General features: G+C 40.7%; 1 protein-coding gene and 1 long non-coding RNA gene across 7 annotated transcripts in view; both read left to right on the top strand.

Moving 5' to 3' along the window:
• Window positions 1-15,918, top strand: part of macrod2 (mono-ADP ribosylhydrolase 2) — a 415,852-nt gene that overhangs the window by 254,821 nt on the left and 145,113 nt on the right. The window lies entirely within an intron of this gene.
• LOC117960042 lies at window positions 7,968-15,716 on the top strand. The gene is made up of 3 exons (XR_004660057.1): window positions 7,968-7,978; window positions 11,622-11,627; window positions 15,508-15,716. It is a non-coding gene; the product is annotated as an uncharacterized LOC117960042 (long non-coding RNA).

Genomic DNA, 15,918 nt, shown 5'->3' with positions numbered 1-15,918 from the left:
GTGTGTGTGTGTGTCTGGAGGTCACCACAACCTTCAACTATACTTTTGCAGAGTAGGTAGCAAGATCTATGCAGCATGGACGTAAATATGACTCAAAATGGCTATGCTCGCCTGTTTTCCTGTCATAGCAAGGGTACGCCTAACAATGACTTCATTTGGGGGACATTTACATTAGTAAATAGCACAAAACTGACAGGCTCTACTATAAATGAGCGAGTATGCTGTCCTATCAAACTGCGGGATGGCTACTTGTGTGGAAATGGGACGTGTTAGGGGCATATGAACTGTATATGCCTGCTGACAATGATGAATGTTGGCTCCAAAATACAGTATAAGTGATTTCCTCCGCTTTATTTATTATTATATTCACTGCAATTGGGGCCATTTTTGACCAATCTGATCAGGAGGCTACCATATGGGTAAAGAGAGGAGGATAGAAAGCTGCAGCAAAGGGCACTCACCCCATGCGATAGATCTTTTACAGATGGATATTGGCTTCCATCAGAGTGCCTCTAACAGCTCTGGTAAAGTGTACACAGTGACCCTCTTCACCACCTGGCAAACTTCTTCAGAGTTATTATACAGAAAATGTGGAGTGAGGAGAAGACACCATGTTAAACTGTGTTAGCTCACAGTAAACAGAATTACTGAATGCAGAAAGGCTTGTTTTGGTCACATGCAAGGACATGACTACACACCCATAAACATTTTGACACAGATATATGTATTTATAACATTATAGACATGTGATCATTAATTGGTGTTATTACTAAAACTTACAAACTTACTAAAACTAGCCTCCAAACTACTATATTTAAGCTGTAACTAAAGGTTTTCATGCAGGCAGCATCAATAGGAACTGCATACATTTTAGAAGCCTTAGTACAAAACCTGTAAAGATACCTCTTTACTTCATAAAAGTGTTATATAGGCTGTGATGTTTTAATGGTGTTTACAAGGTTTGGATCATTGCAATTTCTCCGTCACAGACACATGACCGGTGCTTGTGAGCTTTTGCAGTCTGGCACTTAACTTTTTTTCAAACCCGTTTTATGCCTTTAGAAAACATGCCAATTACTCACATATTGCGCAGTTTGAGAGACTTTGCAGCCAAGACGGAGCATTGAGAAAGCTGCGTAATGGTAAGATGGGGGTGTGATGAATTTAAATATGTTCTTTCACAATATATTTTCATTTGTCTTCCACAGATGCGTACTATTTGCTTGTTACACTGACGGCAAAAAGGTTTCAGTCTCCCCTTGGAATACCACATTGTGTATGTGTGTTGTATTTGTAAGAGACTTATTTTTTTAGTAATTACGTGTTTTCCTTTGTTTTGTCTAAAATGCTTAGCTTCAAGTTGAAAACAAATCTGAGCTCTACATGTAATACATTTTAGGCAATTTCTTTGATAAAAGCAGAAGTGATCCAGCAAATCTAAGACAAGGTCATCATCTTGATCTACTGTGATTTTAAAAGATTTACTGAATAAGCTGCATAATTAGTGTAATTGCATCAAGTATACTGTTTCCTTTAACATTATTAGCAAGATATATAATTTAGATAAAAGGGAGGCAACTAACGTAGTATGTGACTAGTCACAAAAGAGCCGAAAGAAAGGATCAAAGGGCACTGATTTGATGGCAAAAAGATTGAACTCAATTATGCACATTTCTTATTCTTAAATGTTTATTATACACAATTTAAAAGTGAAGGCATTTTTCTATCAGTTTAAAGTGCAGTTGTCGAAGACAAATATATCATCATACATATGTGCGTGGTGTGGCTTAACACATAAAAACATCCCCAATTGTGCCATCATAAGGAAAAAAGGAAAACACTGCTAAAATGGTAAAAAGCTCTTGAATGTATGTTACAAACCAAATATTCTTTACAAACCTGACCATAGACACGGTGAATATCCTCTGAAGTCCTCTGGATTTAGTCAGGTGTCTTCATGGTGCCTTTAGGCTTTGTTTTATGTTAGTTCCTCTGTTACCAGAATACCCATAATTTCTGTTTTACCTTAATGGCACCTCACTGTCCATTATATCACACTGTTAAATTCTGAAACCCTTCACCTTTTCACAATATTTATTGCTCCCAGTTTTCTTGATGTGTTCTAGCCAGGGGTGGTTAGGGGCAACAACGTTGTTTTCTCACATTAAGAAGTCAATACATGGGCACCCAGATAGCTCAGTTGGTGGAGAAGGTGCCCTTATGTAGAGGTTTACAGGACTAGGGTTCGACTCCAACCTGCGGCCCTTTGCCACATGTCATTCCCCCTCTCCATCCCCTTCCTTGGCTTCAGCTGTCCTATCAAAATAAAGGCTGGAAAATGCTTCAAAAGAAAAAATAGTCAAAAACTAAAACAATAAAAAAAATTTAAATAAAAAGTCAATACATTCCTACTATGTTAAAATAATCTAAATTATAGTAATATGTATTGAGCCTGGACCCGGAGTTGCTGTGTCTGCTTTTGGAATAAAAGGTTTTAACCTTTCCCACCTGTCTTGATCCCTGTTCTCCAGCTGTGCTGTATTAATGTGTCTGTTTATGACCTGCGTCACCAGTGGCTCATTTATCCTTTTAACAGAAGCTGACACTGGGCCCGGTGTTTATAGACATCCAAAACGCTGTCAGTCACCGCAATGAAGTGTTGTGCTGCTCTGAGAAGCTTCCATGGAGCATATCCATCCTAGGTATGGGGCTCCATACCTGGGATGGATATGCTCCATAGGCCCAGTCCATTAACACAACGACCACTGACCCATAAATCACTGTCCAAGGCCTCTTCAGACTGCCACAGCCTGTTGGAACATTTTGGCCTCTTCCACTATTCACTTATGAACATCTGCAGATAGATCACAAATTTATCTCTAATAACTTTCATTCCCTTTTCTCTCTTCCTATTCATCTCTCCATCTCTTCTGACTTGCATTTAAGACTTACTTACTTAAAAAAGGTTTTTGCTGTGAATATTTGAACATGGTTTTCTTAGTGTGATAGGTGTGATGATCAGTGTGCCTGGGTTATTGTGGCACACAGACCCTCATCTCAATGAGGTCAGAAATGACGATATGACTCTAGCATCTCTGCTTTGGCCTGTGCATGAAAAGCAGGTTGCGGTTAATTACTGCACATGGTTCACAGTGGTGTCACCGTGTTTTTTGAAGTGTTACACACGCGGTTCTCAGACGCTGAAGCTGCCGAACACTCTCACACTCACTAAGAGGCAGTCAGCCAGCCGTCCCCCGGAGTCTGCTCTCCCTGTCAAGGAAATGGAGTCGTTGTGGTCTGCGTGATGAAGCTTTATCCCATCCCCTTGACAAATTAACTCATTAATGATTGATTTAGATTGAACATGTATGAAGAAACCATTCATCTATTCATGGAATCTCATTTGTCCTTTTTTATGGAGTGATTCTTTTGACAGGAAGTAGCAAAATGGAAAAACCCAATTGTGCAGGAAAGATAGGCTTTTTTTTATTAATGCCTTTCTCTTATATTTCTTTAACACAAAGAATTTACTTTAACTTTTCTACTCACAAAATGATGATGTACGGATTCAAACTATTCTTGCACTTAAATTGAAATGCAAGATGTGCCATTTTGTGTGATTATCACTTTTGAATGTACACATGTCTGTGAACCCCAACTGCAGCAAAGTTCTTAAGCTTTTATTCACCCCATTGTTACTCCCACTAACATTTAATTATTTTCTTGCCCCCCTCATACCCTTGGCATGGAATACGGGACAGTGAATGTCAGCACCAAGAATGTGTAGTGAAGTGAAGTACTTAATAGCAAAGGATGGTACTTTTCCCCAGTCCCTTCTGGAGCATTGTGAATGCCAACATTGGATGAAGAAGAAAAAAAGAAACGATAAAAAGTGAGTGCAGGCACGGAGGGGAAGATAGAGTGGAGGAGCGGTAGGGGTGGGGAGGATGATACAAAATGTAAAAGAAAAGATGCCAGCTCATTAAACATGTAGAGTTGAGAAACAGGGAGTGAAGAAATGGGTAAGAAAAAAGGAAGGAAAGTTGTTTTTGTTGTTCTTAGTCAAAGGTTCTTAAAACAGCTAGCTTGGGCACAGCCATACCCTGTTGGCTTTATGTTAATGCTCTGTTAATGCTCTGTTAATGCAAGTACACAGTATGGCATCATTGACAAACCCTCTGTGAAAACGAATACAGTCTAGTTTACAGAAAATAACATGATATGTTCATAGGGGCTAGATCAGAGAAGAAGAGGCTCTGCAGCGTTTTCATGCACTGATTACTTTTCCCCTCATGTGTTTCTCAAACATACGTTAACAAGAAATGCTGTAGCATGTGGATATGCTATTTAATGGAGTGGACTCCATTATTTCTTGCTGCAGAGGCTATGTGAGATAATATCAGCTATTACATTTTCTCAGATGTCACGGAAGCCTCTGCACAAAGGAGAGTGCCCTGTTTTTTGCAGGCTGTAAGTGTGTCTGTAAGGGCACAGTTTGGGTCTTTACAGCAGTAATATCAGATGGGAAAGATTTGGTTTGTATGTAAGAGAGGGGGTTTAAAATAGTTTAGTAATTTTTTGCATTTAAATAGTAATTGTCTCTGTCTTACATTTATCCTCCTTCACTTTAAACGTATCAGTGTAGTATTAGTGTTATGTGTTCTCTGACAGTTCACAAGGACAAGTTAATCATTATAATTTTGACTACTTCGCTTTGATGGGTCTGACAGTCGGAAGCCTGTTTAATAGCTTATTCAGAGGACGGAACGGGATCTTTTTGAAGCAAAATGTGCTCTCATAAGTCTGTGAAATAACTGCCCTGACGGAACTCTAATTACATTACAAACCCATTGTCAGTTGACAGGTTTCCTAAGCAACTGTCCAATGATATGATCCACTATGTTGCGCTGTATTCCAACAAGCACAACACTGCTTGGTGTGCTTGGTGAGGCAAACCTTACATTGCTGAAGTGCCCAGCTGAGTGTTCTTGTCAGACCAGTGTTGCAAGGATTAAGTTAGTTGTCAGCAGCATTTAATGGCATTGATTGATTAATTGGAGGATTTGATATCATTAGTTAACCTCAAAGCACTTTTCCCTTTGGAGGAACTAGATCAGTGAATGCCTCTGAATACTGGAAGGAGTGACATCACACAAGACAAACCAGTGTGTGGTGTGTCAGGGTTGTGTGTATGTTGGCGATCGTGTAGTTTTACAACTGGGTCAGGTGTACTGAAGACTTCAAAATATTCACAGTTGAGTGTACACTGTGTGTTTTTTTGTCTGTGTGCTTGCCATAGGATAGACAGGGTGTCTCACTGGTTGAGGTATTCTCCAGTCTGCCCTCTGACCCGTGATGAGCGGGTTCCTGCTGTGCTGACTGCCTGCTGGCATCTGTATCTGTGTTCTGTTGTATTTTATTGGTGTCTCCCTCCTCTGGTGCTGTTTCTGTGGTTATCATAATGAAGGAATGAGCAGAAGATAGCACTCCCTGTACCCTTGTTCAAGCATGATATGCGGCTGCATGGGCTGAAGAATGTGTGTTTGAATGAGTTTTGACATTCACTTTGCTGCATGTCCAAAAAGGTAGCACAATGCATTATTCACTCATAATGCATTCTTTATGTAATGCTAATGCCTTCTCCCTTTTCCAAATGCCAATGACATTTTTGCACACTTGTCATTGCATAACCCAATTTAATGCCAGTCTACTTGTCCACCACTCAACTGGCACTGGCAAAATGCTTTTGCTCTCTCGCTGAAGAGATTCATAACATTACTCTGTATGTGCATTCCTTTTTGGTAGAAAAATACCATACATTTTTCAGTAAATATCCATAAACATTCACATGATACCGTAAACTCTCTCTCTCTCTAGAAGAGTGAACATCCTTCACGATAGACCATCTTCAATTGAATTTCTGTGACTTCAGTAGTTTGCTTTCCTTCGGTGGCAGTTTCCCATAAGAAATGTTAACCTCGGGACACAAAGTTTCACTCCTCAGTGATTGCTAGGTCAATGACGGCTATGCAAGGGGCAGCAAACAGATGCTTGGTCTAAAATAATATTGCCGAGGATTTAGTGGCCAGAATACTCTTGGATCTCACGTAGTAAGGAGAAGACACTTGCTTTCACATTATCAGCATTCACATTACAGGCTCATTAACAAGAATAATGGAGCTCAATAAAAGCAATCAGGCTCTGAAATAAACTACAATTAAACAACCTTATTTTTCCCCATTAGAGGAAGAGCACCCCTCTGGGCTGAAGAAAAGGACATTGCTTCCGTCTTTTCCCATCTGCCGCAGACAGACATTTTTACTGTGCACTCGTGACAGGCACGTACTGTAAACCTCAGACATAGACAAACAGGACAAAGAGGATTTTTGAGCGCTCCTGTTGTTTGAAGGCTTCATAATGCCTCTGCCATGCTAAACAAACACATCGCAAAGCTTTTAATGCCTAGTTACACTGCACAAACACATTGTGTACTGTTGTTATTCTGAAGAGTATCATTCCCTCCATAAATCCAACCAAAGCCCCAGCACAGAGTGCGGACTGCAGAGTGCAAACATGTCGCATGGCTTTGCTTTTGGAGCTGCAGCGCCAGGAAAGGCCTGTCTGCTTAGGGGCTATAATTTAATTGAGGGATTAGCATTACTGTGCAGGGTATAATATACTTCTTTCAGCACCTGCCATTTAACCGTGCTGCTAGTGAGCAGGACTTGCAGGAACAGAGAGAGGGGTTAGCTTTAATCGTCAACATGCCGGAGCCCTGAACGGCGGCTGGGGGTTTCAAGCCCCCCTTATTGATTCCAACAGATGGCAGAAGCAGAGAGAGAGTTTTCCGCTGACTCCATGCCCAGATGAACAGCAGTGGAGAGCTTGCCATGGCTTCATTAAATATTCACTCACAGCGACAACACACCAAACATTCAGCACACACAGACAGGACACAAAAGAACCACAATAAAAGTGCCCCTGTGCATATACCCGAACAGAACATATTCAAGAAAAAAGACATTTACCTCATTCCCATGCCTTTTGAAAAATTGACCGCTCAGTAACAATGGCTTCCATAACTCAGTAAGTGTGATGTTATAAGTCGGAATTTTTTTTTAATTTTAATTTTCAACATGTTGGTTAATTCTTTTTTTCTTTCAACAAACTTTCTAAGGCTCTACTTCTACTCCTCAGAAAAATTGCGGCTTTGGAGAAACTGTAATTAAGCACTTCTTAAAGCAGCAATGGAATGTGTTGGGATAGGTGTGTGGGAGAATTTGTCGCTTTCTAGGAGACAGCCATAATGCATGCAAAACACTCCCTATGAACTTGGACCACCTGAAGATTTGTTTATGTTGGCAATTAACTGGAGGAAAGATGATTGTTGGGCAGGTCAGGAAAAATAATTACAGGGCTCAGGCAATGTCAGGCATCACATTAGGCCACATCAAGACCTGTCTCTGCTGTCCAGAATTAAATATGAAAACATGCAAATGAGGCTTCAATGCAGGGATGCACTTCCTGTAGCACTGCAATAATGAGCTCATTGAGATGCAGTGCCACTAGTATGTGATAGCTGTTATTTATTCTTGCAAAATGCCTATTTTAAAATGTACTTCGATTTCCAGACCTGCTTGTTCTGAAGCGACAAAATGGTTTAAAAGCACAAAAAGGTTTACATTCAAAGAAAGAGTTCAAAGAAACACAATGGGTTACCAGTTTGATTCTTGTTGGCTATGCATGTGAAGTATTTATGTACTTACAGTGTAATAAAGCACAATATTCACATTTCAGCATATTAGATGATGTGCATACAGTATTTATAGTGTAGGATTTCCCCACAAGTGACAACTCAATATTAACACTCATATAGTACTATTCTTAACAACAAAGCTCCAGCCTAATTTTCTATTTCAGTGATTTTACGGGGACAGGAAGATGTAAAGTTAAAATTTTAGGGGCTGCGTTTTCTAATGTATTTTATTTGGCAGACGTGGTTAAACATAGCTCGGAGCTAATTTAATTGTGCATATCTGTTCATGCCTGATTATCAGTGTGTGCTTGAGAGAAGAAGCGCATACGTGGGAGAGAGAGCTTCAGGAGACGCAAGCTTTGCAAACACATGCAGCTGTATGTTCTTAGAGCCGGCCCTGTGGCTGCCCCCTTTTCTTTTCTGTGTACAGCTATCATGTAATTATGTCATGATGGGGGGTAATGAAATTCAGGGCTCAAACGACAGTTATTAGTTCTGTTCCATACTTTCCTCATTCTTTTTTCATCACTCTTCCCTATTTACTCCACTGTGTTTGGTTGAAGGGGGAACAGCTTTTATACACCATCATTGTGGTTGTCTCTCAATATGATTAGTTCCTGTGATAGTTTCTGTTTTCCTTCAGTATATTGTGTTTCTCCTTATATCCACTGTGCCAAAGGAGCAAACCATAAACCAGGACCCACAAATCAATGTCTTATATTGAGATGCCCAGTCAGTTGTTATTGTGTGATGCTCATTATTTTGTTGTGTAGCTCTATGTGTATTTGAAGCCAGTACTTGGTCATGCTGTACTGGGTTCTGTACAAGTAGGTCTTAGCGTAGAGCTTGTCTCTGTCTCTTTCTCTTTGTTTGGATGTCTCCCTCTCCAGGATCACCAGACTGTGCAGCATAAAGCTGATTGGCAATGCATCACTGCAGCAATGTGTTTTTCTTTCACGCAGAGATACTAAGTGTAAACTGCAAACAGAGGCACATTGAAATGGCAAATGTGAGGAAAGAGATAGAAAGAGACCTTAGAATTAGTGGGGATTCTTTGAAAACAGTTGCTCCATTCAATGAATGCAAACAGTAGATCTTAACTGTTTTTCAAAGCCTTAATTCATGGAGTGAGATTAGACGACACAAGATGTACTTAGGAAATCAGCTCAAGGACCTCAACGGTCAGAGCTTTAACACAGTTGTGCCGTGGGTGAACACATTTTACATCCCTCTAGCTAGTCATTTTATCTGTATTAAGCAATTCTGAGTAGTAAAGACTCCAAAACAGAAACTTGGCAACAGAGCTTTTATTATATAATGGATTTATCAAGTTGTTATAACTTACATATCAGTACTACTACAACCTGCGGATAGAGAACAATTTTCAGTAAACAACTGTCTTGTCACCTGAGGAATTTTACTTTCTGGTCCGAGAATTTCTGTGATTCATTCCGAGAGACAACCCTTTCACATTAGAGCTATTTGATTTGAGGGTGCCCTGCCACACGTATTTCATTACTTTGTGGTAATGTGTGAGGTTCTACAATGGACCCTGTAACATTTATTTGGGAAAAAATGTCTTGGTTACCTTGTTTGAAGCCATTCTAGTGTGGTATAGAAAGCTTGCAGGAAGACTCAGTTTTCATTAATATTCAACAAGCTAAGCTGCTTGACTCTGATTGGCTGACAGCTAGCCAATGAGTCAATCAGCATCCTTTACCCAGCGCAACTGGGCAAGCTCATGAATAGTAATAAACTCAGGCAACATGACGTCTGTCTGACCAGCTTTAGTAATTGGCCTGATTTCTCCACTTAATTCTTCTCAGTGGCTAGAGCTGACAAAGGCCGTAGGAGTTCATTTTCACATTCACGACACAACACAAACACATATGGACATAACATATTTCAAAATGCAGGGCGCCTTTACAGTTAAGATCCCAACAGCACTTTATGGAGCTTTATATAGGAATTCAAATTTAAAAGATCTTTGTTAGCCATGAAAACATCCTTGGCTAATTTATTCTTACATTTAGAGGGGACCCTTTTCAATTACTTAAACATGCGTCTAAGCTAAAGTTAAAATGTTTAGGTAGCATGTTATGTTTTTACTATGTTACTTTGTAATTTATTTAACTACACTGATACATTTGATTGTTGTTGTGCTGATTTTTTGCTTGCTTTAGTAAAATCAAGTCCAGTACATGTCTTCAAAATATCCCAAAATCACAAATGTACCAGGCCTCTATCTTTAGACCCTCGGTTGTGTGTTCTCTAGTGGCAGAGAACATTTTGTCTTGGAGAGATGTCCTCTGTGAAGGCTACTGTAGGCTTGTCCCCTCTCCTGAGCAATTGGCCTTCCCAACACAACCCAAGATTTTCATATTGGATACAATTGTCCAACACTTTTCTTTTTTATCCTGGCTTAAATAGAGAGATGGAGTCCTCTTTTTCAACGCTTCATTTGTCCTAATGCGCTTTAAATGGGCTACGGCTATAGAGATGGACAAGTATTCTTGTGGAACTGCAATGTGCGATAAGTAGCCTCTCATTTGACCACCCTTGCAGGCCAATTATAAAGCTGTAACAGGGTAACACCTCCTCAGCCTTTCTGTTATTAAGCCTCTCTGGTCTCTCCCTCGGTTTCTCTTTTTGTCCCTGTCATTTTGACTCCTGTCCTTTCCTTCTCTGTCTTTTTTTGTTGTTCACTCCCCCTGCGGCACAGCGTACAGAGGGCAGGCATGGTGATGGCCAGCCCTAGTGTCCTTTAGTGTCCGATAACAGAGCCTCCCCATCAGCTGCCTGCCTCAGCCAAGCAAGGCCTGCCTAATGGATTTGGCTGGCAGGCATACATCCCTTCATCCCAATTCAACCACCCTGCTCTCTTCCACACCTCTCAATAATTCAGTCTCCACTTCTATGCAAATGGTTTCCTATTGAGGAAAAACCTGCCATCAGTTTCATCAGGTTGTTATGTGTGCTGATGCGTGGGACTCTGGAGACTTGTCGGCTGTGACATATTGTATAGCTGGTGAGATGGAGCATGCTGCCTGCTTGCCGATCCCTCATCTCCTTCTAGGAGAAGCTCCATCAGACCTGAACCATTAGAGGCTGATCTATCGAAGTGCCGTTCACAAGTGGTAACACTCTCTAGCAGTTCCCTAGCAACCGCCGCAAGCGCTGGTCTCTTGCACTGTAATGCTCAGTTGCTTAGCTACAGAGACTGACAAAACTCTACATGGCTGATTTCCCCATGGATTCAAGGGCCAAAAACCAGTGGTATCATTCAGAAGCTGGATCAATGAAAAAAAGCACACAGGAATGGATGTCACAACACAACCATTCTCTAGCTATTCATTGTGGCTTTTACAAGCGTGGTCTTGGACATTCACTCTCTCACATCTCCCTGTTTCAGGGTATTAACCCAACACCTGGCATTAATATTGAAACGACTACATAAATGGTGGAAAGCTAACAGGTGCTTGATAGCATTTGTGTATGCGTCTAACTCCTTGGAGTCAAAGGGTGTATCAAGGGCAGTGGGTACAGGAGAAGAGAGGATGGGGGTGAAGGTTTTGGAGGACTGTGTAATTAAGGCACATAAAACAGCCAGCCTTGCCGCCAGCAGGAAGGTGTGCTGCTGATTTAGCCCTTCCCCTCCATGCTGGCCACCTGTTAAAGGATTTATTTCCCAGGTCAGTGGTTGGCGCCTGCCATCGTCAGGCAACCTGCTTCTTCTTTTGGCACAGTGGGAGGCCAGCAGAATAGAGGGGGAAGAAAGGGGTGATTTAATGTATAGAAAGTTAACCTAAAGCAGTAACCTTTGTTTTCCCCCTTTTCTCATTAGGTTAGCTGCAACTTCCAGTAGGAGCAGGTGAAACAGAGAAAAACAAATAGTTTTTTTCTTCAGATATATATTTTGAAAGGTTTTAAAAGTTCTAGGAAATATATTGTTTCCCCCTGCTCTGTTCCAAGTGTGTGGAGACCAATGTGCAAGGGAGTGTCTTCCTCTTTAAGTCATCTGGGAGACATTGTGCCCTTCCAGTAGCCTACCTCAGCAATGTCACACCCCAACTTAGTAGATGCTTAAAGAAAACACCAGCAAGTGCATTTACCCCCATTTCACACTCTCATATTTCATTTTCATGTCCACTGAGGTTACCTTTCCATTTTCTTCTCCACTGCAGATACTGCAAGGTGAGAATGGTATGTTATCTGTTTATTTATGTGAATGCAGTAAGGGCAATGCATTTACCATAGCTACAGATCTGTGTGCATTTTGAAGACGTCTCAGAGGTAATTTCATGAATCTGTAGTTGGGTTTATGCTAACAAGGTCTGGGTAGACACACCCCCAGATGGCGGCATGTCTCTGCCCCCCTGAGAGGCAGGCACCGCTGGGCACCACCAGGCAGTGGCAGGGCCTGCTACAGCCAAAAATAATTAAGCACGCTGTCATAGGCTTTATGCTGTATTCGCACAAAATTTTCATCCAAGTCTCAACATGGGAGAAGGCCCCTGCCTCCAGTCTTTTCTTTTACCGAGACTCACATACCCAAACACCCACCCGCACACACACCCGCTGTAGCACTCACTGTTTACACATGATGTCACTGCCAGAGCAGATGAACTAGTCTTTAATCAAGTGTCTTAGAGGAGCAGTACTTTGAAATCAACCATCAAGTTTAGATCTGCATAGGGCCGTAATTCCTAATTTGTTATAGTATATATAACACCTGTCCCATGTAGCTACTGTATATAGTCTATAGTGTAGTAGTACTATTGGAAGGCACACTTTTTTTTATACTTTAGATGGCTCTCTTACTGATAGCAAATAATACTTGATAGCAATCTACGTTTCTCAATAAAATTAAAATGACCATCAGTGCCTCCAACATGAATTAGTTAAGTTTTGTGTTTTGTTTACTCTTTTAAATTGTAACTCAGAATGAGACCTCATGTACAACGTCTCACTCCCAACAATTATTCTGTAAATACAATAAACCCAGATAAGGGAATTTATAAAAAGTACAAAAATAATGTGAAAGCACATTTATGGTGTATTACAAAAATAAACAAGTGTGGCCAATATACATAAACAAAAGCACTTATACGTTACCTCAATATAGCTTTCAGAGTATACTATAAATTGTTACCTCTGCTGAGGTTTCAATAAAATACATAAAACCTTTTGACATGTAAACCTCAATAATTATCTGTGGGCCCACACTCACACATTCATACTCTATCAATATACAAACCAAGTCAAGGGGCTATATGAAAAAGGCAAACTTGCCAGTGGCAGCAGTCAGTGCACCGAAACAGAAAACAGCAGTAACAGTCTACATCACACCTGCAGGATGGAAAACTCTCTCTCTCAGGGCCGTGACAAACCAACCCCATAATCAGCCGTCGAACAGTCACTCAAGTCTGCTCGGTGTGTTCCATGCCGTTGTCTGTCAGAGGGGCAGTCAGCTTTCATTTTGGCCGACCTGACATGCCAGGTGGAAGGCGGGCAATGCTGGCAGTCGGAATCAAATGACCAATCTGATTGGTCCCCTGACCCGGAAACGAGGAGCAGGATGAGTGTAACTAGAGTCTCTCAAAATCTGACGAAAATCTTTTAAGTTGATTTTTGTCAATCGGAAATGAAGACAGATTCAGCGACTGCATGGCCTATTTCTTTCTTAAAATATTTTCAGAAAGCTGTTTCTGTGAGTAAAATATAGTAAAATATGGAATGTATTCTCATCGAGCTGCTATGACAGTCTGAGAAACCAGACCCATGTGACGCGTTCGTCCAATCAACTGCTGGTTTTCACTTTTGGCTGACAATACAGATTACTGCCGCCTTCTGTTATGGAGACGTAATACGTCTCCTCGCTTTGGTGTGTTCCAAGGCACGTTTTTGACCAACTTGGGGAGACTGGTCAGTCCAACTGCCTTTTCTGCTGAGGGTCGGCTGTCTGGTCGGTGTGTCAGGGGCTTTACAGTCATAAATGTCCTTCTCCTGAATCAAATAAAATAACTGAGCAAGCAGGTCCATACACTATTTCATGGTGAATTAGCTGTAGCTTGTATCAACCAATTATTCAACATGCAAAGCTTACAGTACGAAAGCAATGCTAATGCCGATTGTGCTAACGCTAAAGGCTATTCACAGTTAGTATCCCAGTGCTGTGAATTCATACAAGAACACTTAGTTACAGGATATAAAATCGCACACACACGTATATATTTACCTATTGTAGATTACAATGCCCTATACTAATATCGGTAATACAAATTGTTTATACTTGCTTAACCTGCAAGTGCAATAATACAGTACAATTCCTACTAATGCACAATACACATGATAGCATGTGCACAGAGAGGTGCAAATTTGCAGCTTCGTGTAATTTTACATAAATGGTTAAGCTGTCCTGTGCAGCTATCCACATGTGGTTTAAATCTCATTATTAGCTCTATGTTGGCAGAGTGGTCACAGAACTGTTTCTATGACAACATGGTAATGAGTTGGCTATAGATCATGCAGTTTAATGCTAAGCAGGTATACATTGACATGGACTAGTTTTTTGATGGTTACAACCGCATCATGATTGGGAAGATGGTTGCAATAAGTAAACAGAAACCGCCTCTGCAGCGGCTTCTATACTGAATTATGAATCTCAAGTCTGCAGATTTATCTTTATTGTTTATGTTGCATTTTTGAAAGGAAATAATAAAGTGTAACACATATTCTGCATTACTATCAATTTCAACAGAATTCCAATAAACGATGTGGTATAGGATCTTTTGAACACCATCTACATGTCTCTTTGGAGGTCTGATCTGCAAAAGGTCATCCATGCTTTTATCTCCTCCAGACTTGACTATTGCATCATGCTTTATTCTGGTCAAAGCAGGCACAACATCCAAAGACTGCAACTTATACAAAATGCTGCTGGCAGCTAAGATAACACACCAATCCTTGCTGCCCTTCACTGGTTACCTGTGAGTTTTAGAATTGATTTTAGGATTTAACTGATTCTTCACAAAGCCTCGCATGGACAGGCTCCTGCCTGTATAACTGAGCTGATAACTCCCGACGAGCCGGATCACTACCTGGGATCCTCTGGCCAGGGCCCTAGTCGGTGACAGTACCACATCCTGGACTTCTCACTAAGGGTGAACGGACCTTTGCTGTCCCTCAGCTGTGGATCTCCCTGCCCTTAGGATCTCAGGTGTCCTCTTTTAAATCTCCTCCTAAAACTCCCTCTAAACGTATGTCTTTTTCTTGAACTGATGGTATTGGTTGTAATTGTTTAATTTATTTTACCTAATTAATGTTGTGTTTTGGATTTTACTTGCATTTTCTTTTTGTTTTTTATTGTAAAGCTAGTTGAAAGGTGCAATGTAAATTATCTGCATTATTAGGCTAATATTGAGCTACCTCTAATAGAGTGGCGAAGTCCCTCCCCTTCCGGTGGACCTCATGGGACCTTAATTTGGAGAAAAATATGAACAGGAGATAACAGGGAAGAGGAAACTTTTTTTTTTAAACTGTTTGAATTGAGCCATGGATTACAAATATGATGTTTGACAATTTAAAAGATAATTTTTCAACCGAATGAAGTCTCAGTTTATTGTTAAACTATTGAAGTATAAGACGTAAAAAATACGTGATTAGAAAGGCTACGCACTTCAATGTTGCATGGATGGCGTCTCGCTGAAGCTACAATGTCTGTGTGTATTGTACCGGGAATGTAACGTTAGAGGATCTTGCTTGTTCTTTTGCTTATCTGCTGATAACCCTTTGTTGGATAAAATATATTAAGTAAGATAACGTTACATGTGTTGTGGAACAGAGCCAAGCTAGCGAGCAAGCAAGCAAGTTGAGCATCAAGCTAGGTGACGTAAATTGTGTGAGATGAGAGATGTAGTTCACTGAGTGGTTTCACACAAAACTAAGTGGTACTATGACAAACAACAGTTTAACAATAAACTGAGACTTTCTTCAAACACCATATTTGAAATCTATGGCTCAATTCAAACAGGATCAAAAAGCAATTTGCCTCTCCCCCTTCACTCCCGTTCATTTTTTTTAATGATAGGTCCCATGGACCGGAGTAGAAGGGTGTGACTTTGGCTCTCTATGCTAGTCCCAGTGGGTCCTCATCACTCATG

Source organism: Etheostoma cragini, chromosome 17, assembly GCF_013103735.1.
Source record: "Etheostoma cragini isolate CJK2018 chromosome 17, CSU_Ecrag_1.0, whole genome shotgun sequence".
NCBI classification, from domain to species: Eukaryota; Metazoa; Chordata; class Actinopteri; order Perciformes; family Percidae; genus Etheostoma; species Etheostoma cragini.
Note: the sequence above shows the minus strand (reverse complement) of the source record. Positions and strands in the feature narration are given on the sequence as shown.